At 40.4% G+C, this 20,937-nt stretch overlaps 1 protein-coding gene across 1 annotated transcript in view; it reads right to left on the bottom strand.

Moving 5' to 3' along the window:
* FAM216B (family with sequence similarity 216 member B) overlaps window positions 1-19,492 on the bottom strand; it is a 37,854-nt gene extending 18,362 nt beyond the window's left edge. The window contains exons 1-2 of the mRNA XM_071208268.1: window positions 19,379-19,492; window positions 12,838-12,872 (exon numbers count right to left, since the gene is read on the bottom strand). The gene's annotated coding sequence lies outside the window, so the exon portion shown is untranslated. The remainder of the gene's footprint in view (window positions 1-12,837; window positions 12,873-19,378) is intronic.
* Between the last annotated feature and the right edge of the window lie 1,445 nt (window positions 19,493-20,937).

Below are 20,937 nucleotides of genomic sequence, written 5' to 3'. Positions count from 1 at the left end.
TTTTTTTTTTTTTTAAAGATTTATTTATTTATTTAATTCCCCCCCCCCCCCCCCCCCCGGTTGTCTGTTCTCTGTGTCTATTTGCGTTTTGTTTCTTTTTCCGCTTCTGTTGTCAGCAGCACAGGAGTGTGGGTGGCGCCATTCCTGGGCAGGCTGCATTTTCTTTCACGCTGGGTGGCTCTCCTTGCGCGTGGGGCTCCCCTACGCGGGGGACACCCCTGCGTGGCACGGCACTCCTTGTGCGCATCAGCACTGCGCATGGGCCAGCTCCACAGGGGTCAAGGAGGCCCAGGGTTTGAACCGCGGACCTCCCATGTGGTAGACGGATGCCCTAACCACTGGGCCAAGTCCGTTTCCCTTATCTTTTCTTTGTAACATGTTTTCTTCCTATCTTATTTAAAAAGACAAATAAATAAATAAATAAATAAAAATCTGTGTTGATGGGTACACAATGAATGAAGACATTACATGTATGACAAGAATAGCACAAAAAAGGGTGAGGGAATGGAGCTACATAGGAGCAAAGTTTTCGTATACTATCAAAATTAATACGGTATTAATCTGAACTAGATTCCTGTAATTCAAAATGTTAGTTGTAATCCCCAGGATAACCACTAAGAAAAAACTCAAACACATATAGTCAAGGAAACAACAAGTGAATCAAAATGCTACACTAGAAAATATCTATTTAACATGAAAGAAGGTAGTAATGAAGGAATGGAAGAACAAAACAAGCATAAGACAGAAAACACAACAAAAAGGCGGATGTAAATCTTAGCTTATCAGTGATAACATATGTAAAAGAATTAAACATTCCAATAAAAGGCAGAGATTGGTAGAACAGATAAAGAAAACATGATCCAACTACAAGCTGCCCATGAGAGATTAGATTCAAGGACACAAATAGGACAGCAACATAGCAAAAGGACTGTATATTTATAATATAACAACATAACAATATTGTTACAATATATACAACATAACTATATAATAGTTATATATATATAGTAATATTTCCCATAGTATTGCAAGTCTGGTTCAAAATCAATCAAACAATGTAACACACCATATTGGTAGAATAAAGAACACAAACCACTCAATCATCTCAATAAATGTTGAAAAAGCACTTAACAAAATCCAATACTTTTTCATGAAAAAAACACTCAAAAATCTAGACATAGAAGAAAGTTTCCTGAATTTCATAAAGGTCACCTATGAAAAACTCACTGAGAGTATAATATTTAATGGTGAAACGTTGAAAGCTTTCCCGATAAGATCAGAAACAAGACAAGGATGCCTGTTCTTGCCACTTCTACTCAACATTGAACAAGAAGTTCTAGCCAGAGATCTTAGGCAAGAAAAAGATATAAAGAACATCCAAATTGGAAAGGAAGGAGTAAAACAATCTCTGTTTACAGAAGCCATGATCTTATATATAGAAAATCCTAAAGAATTCACAAAAAAAAACTATTAGAGATAATAAATGAGCCCTGCTAGGTTGCAGGATAGAATATCAATATACAAAAATCAATTTTATTTCTATACTAACAATGAATAATTCAAAAATGAAGTTAAGAGGGAAGTGGACATGGCTCACCTGATGGAGTGTCCACCTACCATATGGAGGGTCCAGGGTTTGATACCTGGAGCCTCCTGACCCATGTGATGGGCTGGCCCATGCACAGTACTGCCACACAGGGAGTGCCATGCCATGCAGGGGTGCCCCTGTGTGGGGGTGCCCCATGCACAGGGAGTGTGCCCCACACTTGGGAATAAATTTAAGTAAGGTGGTACAAGATTTGTACACCAAAACCCACTAAATATCACTGAAAGAAATTAAAGATCTAAAGAAATGGAAAGGCATCTTGTGTGCATGAATTGGAAGACTTAATGTTGTTAAAATGGCACTACTCACCAAATAGGTCTGCAAATTAAATGCAGTCGATACCAATTTCCAAGGTAACTTCCTTTCATTTTTTACAGAGATTGAAAAGATTAAAAAACCGTATGGATTAACCACAGGTGTGCAGTCCCCAAGTTCATCTGCTCCTTCCTTCGACCTTCCCTCCAGTCCCATGGATAGTCCAACCCAACCCTCCCACCCTACTCCCCCCCACAGACCAGTACCACTGAACCCAATCATGTCACTGCACCACTGTGGTGCCCGTCAAACTGCCCTAACACTCCTTTCACATGATCATAGATTTTACCCTTTGGGCATTGGCTCACCACCCTCTACTCCCTTTCTGATGAAATCTAGGGGTTTGCAGGTCTGTGGTTAAACCTTTAATGTTGGAAATGTTCTTTTGGCAAATATGGCAGGGGAGAGTTAGAGGTGTAGGGTGTCGAGTGTGGGGGGTATACAGGATCGGGCTCACCTGGGGCAGGCTTCAACGGAATATCTAAGGGTTCATCTTGTCATAGTGTGCTGTATCAGTCGGTGGAGACCCACAGAGTAAAAGAGAAAATATTAAACTCCCGTCTTGGGGAATCCTGCTGTATTCTCAATTAGAGGGGTAAGAATCCCTCAAGAACATAGTCAGTGTCTAATAAAAGAAAACAGACCAATATGTCAAGCCCTCAATCTTATTGCAAGTAACTATGAATCTTATTCTTCAAGAATTTAAACTTAGTGATTACCATAGATTCTGAGAGGAGGGGGAAGGAAGAATGGAATAGATGGAACTTAGGTATTTTTAGGATGTTAGAATTTTTCAGCATGATCATGCAATAACTGACATAGGCCCTTCAAATTTTGTCAAAACTTATAAAAGTGTTTACCATCCAAAATGTAAACCATAATGTAAACCATTGACCATGGTTAGTAGCAATGCTTCAATATCTGTACATCAATTCTAACAAATGTACCATCTACATGTAAAATGTTATTAATAAGGGAGAAGGGAAAAGGAAAGGGCATTGGGTATACGGGAATCACCTGTATTCTTTATGTGATTTTTCTGTATCCTAAAGCTTCTTTGACGATAAAATGAAAAAATATAAGACACTGGGGGAGTATATGGGAGAAAATGTCAGTGTACACATAAGACAATAGATCTTATAGTGATGCAAGACACAATGTCTAAAATTTATTTATTTTTTATTTCAAATTTTATTTTTTTGTATTTTATTGGTTATTTTTTAATTATTTAATTTCCTTAGTTTTATTTAGTTATTTTGTTGGCTTCATTTCAAGAGGTTTTGGATCATAGAAGGGTCACAGCAGTAGCAAGGAAGGGTCACTGGTGCAAGATGTCAGTGATGTGGAGATGCATGTGAAGGGGTTCACCTGGGGTATGCCTCTAAGACATAGGAATATGTTCAAATCTTCAGGAGGCATTGTCTCAGTGGGTGTAGATCCACACAATAACAAAAAGAGTATTGAATTCCTATCCTGGAGAGTTCTTCTACATTCTCTAATAGGACAGCAAGAATCTCCTGACTGCAAGGGCAATGTCTGGTGAAGGAAGACAGATCATTATGCTAGGGCCTTGACACTGATGATTGTACTTATGAAACTTTTCTTGTGAAATTGAAATTTAGCCTAGTATTATATACTGCCTAAGAGTTACTTTCTGAAACCCTCCTTGTTGCTCAAATGTGGCTTCTCTCTAAGCTATACTCAGCATATAAACGTACTACCTTCCCCCAGGGTGGGACATGACTCCAAGGGATGAGCCTCCCTGATACCAAGGGATTATTACCAAGCACCAACTAGCAATGCATCTGGAAAAAGACCTTGACCAAAAGGGGGAAATGATAAATATAAATGAGTTTTTATGGCTAAGAGATTTCAAAGTGACTTGGGAGGTCATTCCAGAGGTTTTACTTATGCAAGGCTCAGCAGGATCTCATTGACTGTCTTAGTTAATTGTACCTCAAATAGCTGGGCTCCTGAGAGCTCTAGAGATATCCAGACACTGTAAGCAGGGTAGACAGCTCAGAAATTTGGCACCCTGTCAGTGGGCCTTACTTTGGAATTTATACTTCCCAGTGTAACAAAGTTAGACTCATTTATAGGTTCTCCACACATAGCTCTTTTGCCCCTTTTATTTGAACCCATAATTAGCACTATATCTGATAAGTATATATCCCAGAGACAAATCTGTGGTCTGTCCATGTTGAGCCCAGAATCTCAGCAGAGTCGCAACACCTAATCTCCAGTTCATTGGACTCACCTAAAACAACTAACAAGGAGATGATAATAGACAACACCCATCCCAAGGAACAGAGAGTGTCTGCAACTGCAAGCAAGATAGTACTATCCACCTACCCCATGGGATCTAAGCCCCCTCTCAATTAGAAACAGAGTGGGAATCACCATCACCAAATACTTAAGATTTGGGAATGAACAAAGGACTAAAGTAGACTTATCATTAATCTACTGTATCTACTGTAGATATTATCATTCTAGCAATGGAAGAACACTTATCATTGATGTAAAGGCAGTAGACACCAGAGGTTCTGAGGGATAAGAGAGGGAAGAATAGCTGTAATATGGGGCATATTTGGGACATTGGATCTGTCCTGAATGACATTGCAGTGACAGATATAGGCCATTGTATATTTTGTCATAATTTACAAAATTGTGTGGAACAAAGTGGAAACTATAATGTAAACTGTAATCCATGATTAGTAGCAATGCTTCAGTATGAGTTCATCAAATGTAACAAATGTACCACACTAATGATGGATGTTGTTAATGTGGGAAAGTGTGGGAGGGAGAGAGAACGGGGCATATAGGAAACACTTATATTTTTTATGTAATATTTATGTAATCTAAAGCTTCTTTAAAAATAAAAAAATAATTATTTAAAGAATCATGGAAATGCAATTCAGAATAGGTGAAATAATTTTTGAAAAAATGGACAAGTTTGGAAGACACTGATTTAAAAAGCTACAAAGCTACAGTAATCAAGACAGCATGGCACTGGCATAAGGACAAACATATATAAAATTAAATAGAATTGAGAATACAGAAATAAACCCAAATGTTTATGGGCAGTTGATTTTTAAACTGTTTTTTTTTAAAAATTAGAGAAGTTGTTAGCTTACAAAACAATCATGCATAACATGCAGATTTTCCACACATTACCCCTCCATCAACACCTTGAATTGTTGTAGAACTTTTGTTACAGATTATGAAAGAACATCATCTAAATATTGCTACTAACTACGGCCCCAGCTTACATTTGGTATATTTTTCCATACACTCCCTATTATTATCACCATATATCAGTATTGTATATTCATTATAGTTCGTGAGAGAATGCTCTCATACTTGTTCTATCATCCACCACATGGTTCACTGTATTTTACAATATCATGCCTTGTACATTCTATCCAACGTATACGCTCAGTGGCTCTCACTTTCATCACAGATTTGTGCAATCATTGCCTCAGTAAATTTTGAATGTTTCCCTTAGCCCAAAAGATAAAATCCCATACACCCCCATTATTGATCCTTGGCATTGATGTACCTTCTTTGACACTGATGCAAGAATACTACAATGTTTTTGTTAATTATAGTCCATAAGTTACATTAATTGTATTTTCCCATGCTTCACCATATTTTACTGTCTTGGAATAGTGACATACATTTACTTTAATTCATAGAAGAACATTCTTGTATTTGTACTGTTAACCATGATCCCTAACCTGGGTTCCCTATGTTTTTCAGTCCCTAGATTATTCTCTAGCTTTATTTCCATTGACATTTATGTTCTTCGACTACCCCTTTTCAGTCACAATCACATTTATAAATCAGCCATTTTAGCTATACTCTCTATAGTATGTTACCATCTATGCATTTCAACACTTCTACATGCAAGGTAATTAAAAATTCTACATACATTAAGCATCAGTACCCCTTCTTAGTCCTCATCCTTTCACCTAGCAACCTATTCTCTAGATGTGTTATTGATTTTTGACAAGGTTGCCATGACAATCAAATGGAGAAAAATTAGTTCTTTTAACAATTGGTTCTGGGACAACTTGATGCCCACATGCAAAGAATGAAGTTAAACCCTTACCTCAGACCATATACAAAAATTAATTCAAAATATAATAATCAAATGTATGTGCTAAATTATAAAATGTGTAAAAGGAAGCATAAGTGTGAATCTTTGTGATCTTGCATTAGGCAATGGTTTCTTAGATATGACACAAAAGCAACTGAATGACAAAAGGAAAATTAACTTACAGGATTTCATCAAAATTAAAAGCTTTTGTGTTTCAAAAGCACTATCAAAAAAGTAGAAAAGCAATGCACAGAATAGGAGAAAATATTTTCAAATCATGTATCTGATAAAGACCTAGTAATCTGGATATGTGAAAATTCTTACAACTCAATAATAAAAAGATAAATAATCCAATTAAAAATGGTTAGAGAATTTAAATAGGAATTTCTCTAGAGAAGATATACAAATGGTTGATAAGCACTTTAAATGATACTTAACATCATTCATCATTAGAGTAATGCAAATCAAAACCACAGCGAGATACCACTTCATCCTCACTAGGATGGCTATAATTAAAAAGATGGAAAATAGCATATTGACAAATCTGGAGTAATTGGAGCCCTACATTCTGGTGGGAATGTCAAATGGTGCAGCTGCTTTGAAAAATAGTTTGGCAGTTCCTCAAACAGTTGAACATAGAATTACCATATGATCCAACAATTCTACTCCTAAATATACAAGAGAAAACATATGTCTGAACATAACTTTTACACAAATCTTCATAGCAGCATTATTAATAATAGTCCAAAAGAGAAAACAACCCAAATGTCCACCAACTGATGAATAGTTGAACCAAATATGGTATATCCATACAATGGAATATTATTATCTACAAAAAGGGATAAAATACTGATAAATGCTACAACATGGATGAAGCTTAAAAACATCATGCTAAGTGAAAGAAGTCAGACACAAAAGGTCACATACTGTGTGATTCCATTTATGTGAAATGTGTGGAATAGGCTAATCTACAGAGAAAGAACATAAATGAGTTGGTACCAAAAGCTGGGGTTGGGGTGAGAATGGTGAATGATTACTACAGAACACGGCATTAGATACAGGGCTTCTTTTTCAGGTGATGAATGTATTCTGGATTTAGATGGTGGTGATAGTTGCACAACCCTAGGAATATATTAAAAACTCTGAATTGTCTACTTACGGTTAATTTTATGGCATGTGAATTACATCTCAATTTTTAAAAAGGGGGAGATGTTGGAAGACACTTTTGAAACTAATGGGTTACTAAATCCTCCAGCTTTTAATTATTTTTTTCCTCTGGTCTTTTTTTAAAATATACTTATTTATTTTTAAAAGATACATAGATTACATAAAATGCTACATAAAAAAATAGGTGATTCCCATATGCCCCACTCCCCACACCCCCCACTTTTTCCACACCAACAACCTCTCTCACTAGTGTGGTAGGACTGCCACTCAGCATGGACCATAGTCTACACTGTAGTTCACACGCTCTCCCACTTCATTCTGCATTATATGTCCTGCATCCATCCTTGCAACGTCATTCAGAACAATTCCAAGTTCTGAAAATGCCCCTATATTACCCTCCCTTTCCGTCTCCCTGCCCTTAGCAACCCTAGTGGCCACTGTCTCCATGTCCTCTGGTCTTTTGAAATAACCTTAGACATATCTAACTGGGTGGCACATTTTTAAATGATTCATTTATTGTTATTTTTTAAGCATTCAACTTAGTTTTGATACCAACTTGGCTTGTAATAGTTTGTATAAAATTAATTAAAGATGCCCATGTTTGGGAACATGCCCACTTTGAAAGTATAAAATACAACTGCAAACACCACACAATGATCAGGAGATTTCACAAAAATAAGATGGGTTCTGAAAACTTCCACTAAAATATATTTTCTGGAATTACAATTATTGGCCTGGGTCAAACGACAATCTGATGAATGTCTATTACTCTCCTCAAGGTGGCTGAAAAGATGGGTGACTTTGTGGTTGAATTCCCCACAAGGTCTATTAACTTGTCTTTCTTCTTTTCCACATTTCCTGGGTCTTCTGGTTTTGTCTCCTGTGTTATATCAGAATTTGAAATAGGCAACATGCAATATGAAACCAAAATAAGAGTAGCTTACCGAGATAGAGCTTTTCTCTCAAATAATGGGAAAGAACATTTCATCCTGGTTTATCCGTTTAGTTTCACTGCATTTAGAACTAGTTGCACAATTCCAGACAGCTCACACTGGTGAAACTGACCTGGAAATCTCTTAGGATATTGCTTCTTAAAAATGCCCCATCTTGTCTGGTACTCTTCTCCTTAACTTTTGGTTGTTGAGACTCTGGTTCCACACATCATCTTTGTTGGAGATGAGACCTTGTGGGCATCATCTCGAGTCCTTCCTAAAGCTCACAGGTAATAGCACTATCTCCCGTTACTTGTTGGTCTCCCTAGTTCCTTTGAGATCTGGTGAGAGGCAGTAAATACCAGAGGTTAGGTCTCAGTCACTTGAATCAGAGAAACCTGAGTTTGAAGACTGGTGCCGCTATATTTAGCCTGTGCAACTTTGGACAGATTTCTTAACCTCTCAAAGTTTTATCTTCCTCGTGTGTCAGAAGAGTATTTCAATACGTTTTCAATGAGGTTGTTCTGAACATTGATGAGGTAATGCAAGTTTGAGACATAGTGAGGACTCAATCCATGGTAAAGTTGTATAGTGCTTTTGTGCCAAGCATGACTCTAAGAACTTTGCATAGATGATCTTGTTTAATCCCTCCACCAATTCCATGAGTGAAGTACTGTTGTTAGCTCCACTTAATAGGTGAGAAATCTGAGACCCAAAGAGGTTTAATGACTCACTCAGAGTTACATAGTGGTAGAGCCAGGTATTAAACCTAGGGGGCTGGTTCCAAAGCTTGCCATGCTGACCGCTATTCTGCTTGCCTCTAGATTGATAACTACTACTGCTGGTGGTACTGCACATACCTTTTTAGTCTTGATAGAGGGGAAAATGGAAATAGACTGAGGCTTCTTTTTTGCATGATGCCACCGTTCTTCCTGCTCTCCTTTGTCACCTATGACCTATGTATCTCCCCCCACCTGTATCCTCGTCCCTGTGCCCCGTCACTCATGCCCAGCCCCCATCCACCCACAACTCACGAGGCACTTCCTGTGCCACTCCACGCCTGTAACCTAACTTTAGCTCCTGACACGTTGCTAGGGTGAGGCTACTTAGAGCCATACTCCACATGGTTTCTAAACTCCTCCTCATTCTCGCTGGCATCCTGTGGCGTGCTTTAGTTTGTCTCTCAAAATGGTTCATCACTTGTGTGACCAGGGCAGACTGACAGGCCTACTTCCTGACCGTCATCTGGATGTTTTACTCCTCTTTATACTGCCCGAGGGCACTTTGGTTCCCTTAGAAGTCATATCTGGAAAAGCCATGTTGAATCACATTAAATTTGGAATCAGCTAAATTGCCCATTCAGTTTCCACAAGAAAATCATTCAGGCACGGTCATGCTCATCCTGTAGTGGCAAAATAGGTATTGGGTTACTTTAAATCTTGCTAAATTTTACCTTACTGATTTTACCCTTGCATTCAACCTTGTTGAAGTCATTTTGAAGGATTATGTTATCTTTTCTATTAGTTACACCCAAATATTTGCATAACCTGAAAATCTGATAAACCTATCATACATGCATAGCATGATGCAAGTTTTTAACATCAAGGTTGAAAAAGACAAGGTTCAGTACTGAGTTGTTAGTAGGTCATCTAGGCTGACCTAATATATATATATATTTTATACAATTGTTCAATACTATGCATTTTCCTAACATGTACTATCCTGAGGGTCATAGTTCACCTTCTTTTCACAACATAATCAGAGATTCTGTCAAATTCCTTGCTGACATCTCAATGTGGTATGTAAACAGCATTCCTCTAATGAAGTCATGACCCTACAAAAAGGAAGCTAGATTAGCCTGGCACCGTCTGATCTTGGTGAGCTCATGCCAACTCTGAGTGACCACTGTCTTCGTTCCAAATGTTCATAAAGTATCTCTTTGCCATGAAAGCCTAGATTTTTTTTTTCACTAAGAACCAACATCACACTTGCTAATCTGTAGCTCTAGAAATACAATTTTTGTTCTCTTTTGAAAATCCATACCCTTTCTTTGCATCCCTCCCACGTTGACCGTTCTTCAAGAGCACCCACGCTGGTTCAGAGGTTGCTCAAAAGCACCTTTGATGCCGGGGCTGCAGTCAGCCGGCTCTGAAGATGTGAGCTCAAGCACAGCACCTGCTCCGAGCAGCAATTCCCTCTATGTCATTGGCTCTACTCTACCCTTTCAAGTTTCAATTTTGTTTTCCTTATTGGAGAAGACAGAAGCCAAATAGAACTTGAGTAATTCTGCCCTCTCTTTGTCGTCTGTTAAATTGTACTCAATACTCCCTGACCCTCGATGTGCCTCTCGGTTTCTTGCTCTCCTTGCCTCTCACAGTTTAAAAATCCCTTCCTGCTATTCTGGCGTCGTTCTCAAGGTTCAGCTCGCTCTGGGGATTTTACCCTCTCTGACCCTACTTTTCAGGTTCAGGCCATTAACTCAACAAATTAACAGAGCATATATTCTAACGGAGGAAGAATGACAATACACATCATAAACGGATGAGCTAACTCATATCTTATAAGGTAAGCGACTGGAAAAAGTAGAGGCGCACAGAAATTTGGAGTTCTGGGATGGGGGTGAGTTGCAAGTTTAAACAGGTGATCAAGGGTCAAGGTAAGTTCACTGAGCCAATAACCTTTGAGCAAAGAGCTGAAAAAGGGGAAGCACTGAACCAGTCATTTGTCATTGCTAATAATTACATGTCTCTCCTGCCCTCTTTTATACATAGGCTTTTATGTTCTGAATCAATTGCGGACAAAAGAGCACGTCACACTTATTACTCCTCCAATTTTCCATGAGCGCATCTCTTTTCCACTTTCTTTCAGTCGGGCTTCAAGAGTTACAGACTGAGTGTGTGTCCAATTCATAATTACAGCTGTGCAGTAATCCTTGGCACAGAGTGGGCACTTAGTGAATATCTAGTGAATGGATGAATAAATGAATAAAAGCGATTGGCTGGTAATAGAAAGTGGTAACTAAGGAGCAATTTGGAAGTCCCCGGGAATATATGCCCTTGAATGGCATCCTTTGAATAAACACTTACATTGTGCTATGGGAAGGCACCAGGAGGACTGGCAGGCGGTGGGTTTGGAGTCTGGAGCTGGAGCCCTCCCTGTCCAGAGCCTGGGGAATGCTTTAAGTTGGGAGACACAGACGCTCACTCCCTGAGGCTGCCCTTGAACTTGGGAACTGTGTACCCAGACACTGATTCTGTGAGAATAGGAAGTAGGAAAAATCACCCACAAGGTATTTTCCATTTAGTGTTTAATCTTCCAAGTGAGCTATGCTGCTGGCCACCGCAAGACAAACAACAGGCAGTTTTTCCCAGGGTCCCACATCTTGGGCGGGCTGAACGCAATAGTCCCTTGCCAAAAGTCCCTGAACTGAGGATGCTGTTTGTGCGGAAAGAAAATAGAAATTCACAAACCATGACATTCTGACATTCTGTCTGGGGCATACTTATTTTCTTGGCTTGAAATATGCAAACTGTGGAAATCTAATGTATTCTATATTGTGTGAACAAAGATAAAGAGAGAGGGAGCTGAGCAGATGGGTGACCATATAATTTATTGTCTAGACTGGGGCGCTTTCGAGAGTGAAAGGGTCTCTATTAGCCATCACACAAGGAAAATAGGCATAAATCAAGACCTTCCTTGGAACACCAGAATATATGCTGACCCTATGTAGAAGAAAAGTACTGTGAATACATTTGAAGAAGTGTAGGTAAAACTTAGTATTGTTTTCTCCTACTGTCCACTTCACACATTTGACATTGCTACCTCTGATCCAAGAATTACCAATTCATGGAATTTTAAAGCTGAAAATGGGCTTAGAGATATCTATGCCCTTCTACTCATGGACCAGTAGCATCAGCCTCACCTGGAGGCTGGTTAGAAATAATCTCAGGTCCCACCCAAGACCTCTGATGCAGAATCTGTGCTTTAACAAGATCCCCCGGTGATCTGTGTCATGCATATTAAAGTTTAAGAAGCACTGGTTTAAGTGCCATTGAACAGATGAAAGAGCTGAGAGGCTGGGGGGTGGGTAAGAATCTTGGTTAAGGGCCACTAATTATATCCAGGTCAATATCACATACCTTTTCTCAGGCTAGTTCTCCTTCCAATATGCAACAGTTCTCTCCTTTCTGTCATAGCTACAAAGGCCTGAGGCCTGCAGAGAGCAGACCTGAATGCTAGTCATGGTTTCTCCTCAAATTCAGGGAAATCACTGCTTCCAGGTTCCTTATCAGTGCTGTGAAGGAATTTGACTATATTGGCTAAGATTATCTTCAAGTTCTAAAGTTGCATTATTCTATGAGTTGCTGAGCATCTGCAAAGCTTGGGGTTAAATGAGAAGAGTCATGGAAAATCTAGCGTACGACATGTGTCTTGGTTAATACATTTCTTAAGTGGGATGCATTGCTTGTGAAGAGGAACAGGAAGCGGCTTCTAAGAAGTGGAATTGAAGAATGAGAATTTGGAAAATTGGGGACAATGGCTAGAGGTTTATGAAATAAAAAAACAAAGCAGGTTTAAGCAGGTTTAGTAAATTTGGACTTTAAATATTTGGTATATTACACTAGATTTATGGCATGCAAAATAGCCTCTAAGCTAACAATTTTTCCTCAATTTGGAGAATAAATAGAATGTTATATACTCACTGTGTATATACTCACCACTTCTGAGTCTTTCCATTCCCAGCCTGGGGTACCTATGGCAAAAGGCAGCATCGTAAATTCCTCTCAACACTTATTTTACCAGAAACTAATGGACAGACAAACTTTGGGTGCTATATTGATCAGTGTGTGGAAGTACAAAAATCTAAATTCCCAAGTTCTGTCTCAAGAAGGCAAAGTCCTTTTCTGGCTCACCATCTGTTTTAATAGCCCATTCTACTATGACAAACACCGTATACTGGTTGGCTTCAATAACAGAACTTTACTCACTGTTTTGGAGGCTAGAAGTCCAACATCAAGTATGGGCAGGCCACGTAGCAGTCAGGTGGTGGTGCAATCTTTGCCTCTGTCACATGGCGATCTGTCTCTTTCTACCTCCTCCTCTGGTGTCTACACCCTGATTATGTTTAAATTTCCTCTGCTTATAAAGACTTCATATTTGATGATGTCTCACCCTGGTTCTACATGGGCTCCCCTTAACTAATAATATCCTCAAAGGTTTTATTTACAAATAGTTTTCCCCCCACTGAAGCAGGCTAGTGAGATAGGGAATCAATAGACAGATCTGGAACTGGCAAGAAGTCTATATGGACATCAGCAACCCCCAAGATGGCTGCTGGAAGACCCTCCCAAGATTCTGCCATCCAGAACAAAGACTTCCTCTGGAAGCCAGGAGGAGCCCCGGATAATCTCCAAGGACTTTATCATTGGACCCTGATGGGGGATCGATGGGGGGGGGTAATCAATCAAAACAGCAAACAGCTGGAACCCCTCCCCTGCCACTAGCAAAGAGGTGGAATAATTAACAGTTCAAAAAGCTACATGTGAGGCCTGAATGAATGCTGTCATTCTCTCTCACCTATGGACCTATCCTGTCCTCTGTGTACTACTCTTGCCATTTTTCCTCTGCTATGTGGCCACACAAGTAAAACTTGGGCATTTATAATCTATAATGGGGAATTGTAGTCTGTACATCAGCCCACTTCATCACTTTTCAACCCCTTCCTTTCTACCTGGGACCCCTGATTTGTTATTTTCTCCCATTTCTTGTCCCTCCCTGCCTGAATAAATCACTGGCTTAACTCACCCGACATGCTCTTGAAATTCCTTTCTGCAGCATAGCCAAGAACCTAGATGAAATCCAGTAACACCACTAGACCATGGGTTAGGACCTCAACACATCTCCATGGATGACAGATCTCTGTTCAAGGACCAACACTATCTTATCCTCAATGCCTAAGACTGTGCCTGGGTGACAAGAGCTGCTTAATAAATATTTGTGAAGAATTTAATACATGGGCAATATTTACCTATGCAAAAAGTCAGGTTAAGACTTGACAGTTGATAAACCAATACCTTGGCAAGTTAACAATAAACTATTGCAATGATGTGGAAGAAAGTCATTTTCTGTAGATAGAGTTGAAGAAAAACAACCCTATTGGATTCCCTAAGCAACACTGGAAATTTGAGGGTTTGGGGAGGGAAATGGGATATCTAAATTTCCTCTCAATATCAATATATCATGGCGGTTAAGAATAGACTGTGTTGCCAGGTAATAGCCTGGGTTCAAATCCCTGCTCTGCCATTTGGTAGCTGTGTGACATTGGAAAAGTTACTTAACCTCTTGATGTCTCAGTGAACCATTATGAAAAATGGGTTTGGTAATGGTGCCTGCCTCAAAGGGATTATGTGGTGTTTAAAAGTGTTAATACAAATAAACTCAGAAATAGTGCCTCATACTCAGTAAGCACAAGAAAAGTGTAAGCTGTTAATATTATCCTCAGTAATGAACACTCATTGTCTGAAACTGTACTAAGTGCTGGATATAAAGCAAGATGGCAACCTTTGAGGAGCTCAGTCAGACAAAATAATTAATCACAATGTAGTGAAAGTACACATAGGTACACGTAAAGTGCTTGGGAACACAGAAGGTAGCTAATTATCTAAACCAAACAGCCCATGAAGACTTTTATGGAGGAGGTAAAATTTAGGCTAAATCTTGAAAAAAATGAGTAAGAGTTTGCAAGGTGGAAGGACATTTCTGGTGGAAGAGACAACATAGACAAAATCATGGAATGCTTTGGGTGACAATGAATTCTTATTTGAACCTATGGAATGCCCAAGAGAAAATGTTGAGTAGGCAAGAGGGTCTTGGGCTCAAAAGAGGTAAAGGAAGAAGGACTAAACCTAGAAATCATAATGTCAGCAAATTTGTCACAAGGTTATAATATCTGCAAGAATGAGCATGTGGAATGAGAGAATATGAGGCCAATGAGGACACCTGTTTCAGGAGCAGATGAGGGGTGAAATGCTTGAAACAGATTTAGTCAGAGAGGTAGCGAGGATGCCAAGAAGAGAGGGGTGTGGCTGTAGCCAAGAAGGGATTTCAAGAATGAAGGAATGTGGATTAGCTTATTCTAGCTATTTCGTGGAAGTGGAAGCATATAGTATTTTTCTTCTGTGACCAGCTTCTTTCATTTCAGCATAATGTTTTTAAGATTCGTCCATATTGTAGCAGGCGTCTGTACTTTGTTGCTGTTTTTTTTCTTATTTTCTTTTAAATGTTACATTCAAAAAATATTAGGTCCCCATATAAACCCCACTCCCCCTACCCCATTCCTCCCACATCAACAAACTCTTCCTTCATCATGGCACATTCACTGCACCTGGTAAATACATTTTGGAGCACTGCTGCACATATGGACAGTGGTCTACATTATAGTCTACACTCTCCACCAGTCCACCCAGAGGGCCTGGCAGGACACACAATGTCCAGGATCTGTCCCTGCAGCACCACCCAGGACAACTCCAAATCCTGAAAATGCACCCACATCATATCTTTTCTTCCCTCTCCCTACCATCAGCAGCTACCATGGCCACTTTCTCCACATCAATGCTACAATTTCCCCCCTTACTAATCATAATAGTTCCCCAGCAGAACACCAGTAAGTCCCCTCTAATCCGTACTCTATTCCTTCATCCTGTGGACCCTGGGATGGTTAAGTCCAGTCCCCCTCTACATCAAGAGGGAGCTTAGATTCCACATGGATGATGGATGCAATTCTCCTGCTTGCAGTTGTAGGCACTCTTGGCTCCCTGGTGTGGTGGTTGGCCTTCTTTACCTCCCGTTAGCTGGCCAGGGTAAGTCCAATAAACCAGAGGGTAGGAGTTGCAAGTCTGCTGAGGCTCAGGGCCTGACTGTCACATGTACAGTCCAGAGATTTAGGTCTCCTTTTTATGGCGGTATGGGCATAGGTATTTGGTTTGCCTATTCATCAGTTGATAGACATCTGGGTTGCTTCTACATTTTGGATATGTGAATAATGCTACTTTGGACATGCTTGTACAAGTTTTTGTATGTCTTTAATTCTCTGGGCCCAACCATTGGAGATTAGCTAAAAGATTAGAATACTACAAAATCATGGAAAATGAGGTAGAGTTGTATGTGTTTAAGTGAGCAAAGGTATTAGGTGAAAAATACAGTGCATATTGAATCAACTCTTTTGTGTTATTAACAACAAATAAATAAATTGAAAAATTTGAAAAAAGAAGAATGAAGGAATGACTAGGAGAAAAATGGTCAATTCATTCTTCCCGTTCCAAGAGTCAAGCTCCAATACGGAGATGCCTATAGGACATTCAAATGGGAACTATAAGTGTGCCTATATTTAAAAGAAAATAAGCAAAACAAAATTCATCAATTATATAACTTAAAGCTTGTCTTATTTCAGCTTTTTGGTGAGTTTTCTATGAAAGCACTATTAGGATAATTGCCAGTAACTATGTGGTTTTGGTCATAACAGGAAATATTTGCTATTGTAAAAACTGTGTAGACAAAATTAAAAATAAAAAGGATAATGCTCTTGAAGAGCTTCCAGTGTTTTCAGTACCAAGATATCAAAACTGCCATGAATCTCAGTTTTGTCCCTGCAGAGCCATCTCTAACCCAGGGGAGCTCTCCCATGTACCTCTCTTCCTTTTGTTTTTGTGGCAATCTTTCCCAAATAAACACTGTTCTGGCTTCTCACCATGGTGGCCTCCAATGAGCCTTACCTCCTGGTATTCACACCTCGTGTGGTCCCCTCCCTTTGAATTGGATTTGGCCCATGACTCATTACACCCGTAGAATATGGTGGCCATGGAAGTGATGCTGGGCCAATTCTGCCAGGGAAGCAGATGTGGCTCAGGTGACTGAGCTCCTGCTTACCACATGAAGGTCTGGGTTTGGTTCCTGGTGCCTTCTAAAGAAGACAAGCAAGACAGTGACCTGATGTGATGGGCTGGTGCGGCAAGCTGATGCAACAAGATGATGCAGTGAGATGACACAACAAGAGACACAGCGAGGAAACACGAGAGATGCCGCAAAGCAGAACCAGGCAATTAGGCAACTCGGATGTCCTGGGTTCAGTTCCAGTGCCTCTGAAAAAAAGAGAAGACCAACACACAGCAGATGCAAACAACGAGGTGATGAGGATAAATAAATAAACAAACAAATAAATAAAAAGAAGGAGTGGCAGCTTCTGCTTTTGTGCTCCTAGGAGCTTAAGCCAGCGTTGAACAGGACTGGCTACACTCCTGGAATGCCTACATGGTGAGGCCATAGATAAGGTCCTGTGAAGAGGGAAAGGCCCTGATATCCCAGCTATCCCAGCGTCCCAAGTGACCCCGTGGCTAACTGTAACCCCAACAGGGTCCACTGACACCAAGACCACTAGTGGAGCTACCCAGCTGAATCCAGCCCAGTTAGCGATCCTGAGCAAGTAAAATGGCCGTCGTCTCTCGAGCCACAAAGTTTGCGGATGGTTTGCTACACAACAACAGATAACCGAAACAAAAACTGGGTTGCCTGAAAGAGACATGTAAGAGATTTAGTATAAATTTAAATAACCTCACCCCAAAGGGTTAAGAAATGCTACTACATTTCAAGTTTGTCCTTTCATAATCAACCTTTCATACAAGCCTTTGAGGGAGTGAGACTGTTAAAAGCCAAGTGACACTGTGCGCTTCAATGGAATTTGTTATCTTCAGCCTACATACTTTCATCGGAGAAGTCTTCCCTTTCCATTAATGCTGTATAGCTTTAGTTTTCCTCTTCATTTGCTATTTTTTTGTGTCTAGTCTCAAACATACATCCATTTCCTTGCAAATTCCTTTACCTACCTTTCTAGCTCTAACAGCTCCCCTGGAATCTCTTCCCCTTAGCATCTCCTCTCATTTCCCCTTTTCCCTTCCCTGCCCTGTGGATTGTCACATTCCTATATCTTTCAAAGAGCGGTTCTCAAAATGTGGATGCTGGATCGGCACCATGGGCATCACCTGGGAATTTGTTAGACATGCACATTTTCGAGCCCTGCTTCAGATCTTCTAAATCAGAAACTCTAGGAATGGGACTCACAATCTGTTTTAATAAGCTCTCTGGGGGATTTCTAACTCACTCTGAAATTTGAAAACCAGAGCCCTAGAACAGAGGTCAGCAAACTTTTTTCTATAAAGGGTTAGATGTTAAATATTTTAGGCTTTGCAGATGATGTGGTCTCTGTTGCAATGGCTCAACTCTGCCATTGGAACATGAAAGCATTGGTGTAATACGTAAAGAGGGATGCAGCCGTGTTCTTATAAGGAGATTACTTATGGACACTATTTGAATTTCATACCATTTCTTGTCACACTTTTTTTGATTCTTCCTTAACCATTTAAAAATGTAAAACTCACTCTTAGCTTATGGGCCATACAAAAAGGCCGACAGTGGGTGGGGTATGGTTCATGGGCCATAATTTGGGTATCTCTGTCCTAGAACATCTCTGGTTGCTCATGGGCTATAATCTGGATATCTCTGCCCTAGAACATCCCTGGTTTGCTCTGACTTGGGATATATTTTGCTTAAGGTCCCATCTTAAATTCAGAAATCTTCTCCTTCTAGGTTTCTGGATAATGAGCCCACTCACTCTCCTGGACGCCAGTGTTCACTAAAGCAACATCTTGAGCATATGGCTCCATTGGGATGGTGGGTCTGACCAAGAGAAGGGTCCACGAGAAGACCCTTAGCCAGGCCCCACCTTCCTCCTTAAAGAACTGACACAGCCTCAAGTCAGCCTTGATGGAAAGGATTCAAGCCACTCCCAAGACCAGCAGTCTCCCAAGACTGCCCTGAGCTGTTCCCACCCTGACCCAAAATAAACCACAAGTGCAAAGTCGGGTCAGTCCAGAGTGAACCCAGACAGACATGGCCTTGGGTAGGGCACATGCCTGCAGCCGTGCTCCCAGGCCTGGGTGCTCCCGAGGGCATGGGGAGGTGGTGTTGGTTTAGTGTCATTCCAAATCATGCCTTCTGGGTGGTCCAGAGAATGAGTAATGTGAGTCTTGGCACATTTCAGGGAGAGAGCACAGGAAACGGGACTGGTCAAGGTGGGTCAGGCATTAGAGTTGGCTAATCTTGAAAGAAAAAAAAATTCACTCTAAGGCCTTGCTGCACTCAGATTCTCACCACGTTTCTCCTCTTCCCTTGCCTTCCCCTCCCCAGGGAAAGGGGCAGACACCTTACCGGTTGCAGGTGTTTATTGTGCCAAGCTGTGCACTGTTGCAAACCCTCGCAGCCATTAAACAGCTTCCTCCACCTCTGCCGCTGCTCCCCGGGTTTGCTGCGCTCTCAGATTCCGGAGGCAAATGGCAAGCAGATGGAACTTCTTTTCTTTTTTGGAGACTATTATAAGTAGCAAAACATTCTAGGGCTTCTTGTTTCTGGTGAAGCTAAAGATTGTTGTTGTTGTTACATAAGTAAAGCAGGAAGGTGTACAGGTGAACTATCTTCCCTACTTAGAGTCAGAATAGAATTCCTCTCCAGAAAAAGATCAGTAATGCAACCCATGTGATTATTCTGTGCACGCTTCCGCCCTTCAATGGGGTGAGGTGTCCAGCTCAGCCTGAGCAAAGGGGCGGATTCCTAAGCCCCCATGCCCTTTGCGGGCATCACACTGTATGAGAGAAAAAGGGGGAGGGGCTGGTTGAATGGGTAGGAAGGTAATCATCATTAGCAGTGACCTTGAGCCAGGCATTTGACACCACAGATAATGAAAGAGAGGCAATGAGCTATCAGGTAACCTGCTCAAGGTCACCCAGATAAGTGGCCCAAATTGATTTCAGTTCCAAATCTATTGGCTCCATCCTTTCAAACACACCATCAGGTCACTACCCAGCACTGGCTAGTAGGATCCTTTCACTAATAAGATGTGCCACGTGGTATTCTAAGCACCTCACATAACTAACTTATTTATTCTTCATCATTATAAGGTAGACACCATTAGTCATCCAAATTTATATCAGAGGACATGGAGGTACCTAGAGGAAATAACAGCCAGCGTGTAGCTGAGCTGACATCTGAATCTACACTCACACTGCACGTCCTTGCTCTCAACCACCGCACAAGGGGCTTTGGGATCGGATGGAGGGGTTAGAGCCCCTGAGCTGCCACTTACTAGCTGAGTGATCTTTAACAAGTAGTACCTCTGCACCTCAGCTTTCATGTTTGTAAACATGGGCACAAGAGAGCTGATAGTGAGAATTAAGTAAACCGTCCCCCTAAAAGCCTATTGCCAGGTAGGTTGCAGATGCTTCATAAATGGAGATTATTATTTATTATTAAAGCTATAGATCCCACCTAGGCTAAGGGGGGTGGGGAGCATGGACTTTTTATCTTTTTTTCAGTGTTCGATTTTTCTTACTAAAAAATGTACATTACAGAAATTGTAGAAAATGCAGATAAAGATGAAGGTAACAGAGATTCTCATAATTCCAGCAGTGGGAGACTAGCACTACTGACCTCTTGATATATATTCTTCAGGTCTTTTTGTTTCTATGCAGAAGCATACAATTAGTTTTTATGAAGTTGTGATTCAATTGTACATTTTATTGTATCACCTCATGTTCACTAAATTCTAAGTCGTGAACATATTTCCACGTAATTAAATATTCTTCTATAATGCCGGTTAAAGAAGACATAGTTTTACACTATGATTTTAAAAATCAGTTCCTTATTGTTGTACATTCAGGTTGCTTTCAATTTTTCCCTAATATAAGCAAAGTGTTGATGAAAATTCTTGCATA

The sequence above is a fragment of the Dasypus novemcinctus genome, chromosome 15 (assembly GCF_030445035.2).
Source record: "Dasypus novemcinctus isolate mDasNov1 chromosome 15, mDasNov1.1.hap2, whole genome shotgun sequence".
In the NCBI taxonomy this organism is placed as follows: domain Eukaryota; kingdom Metazoa; phylum Chordata; class Mammalia; order Cingulata; family Dasypodidae; genus Dasypus; species Dasypus novemcinctus.
The sequence above is the reverse complement of the archived record's forward strand: the minus strand, read 5'-3'. Positions and strand labels throughout refer to the sequence as shown.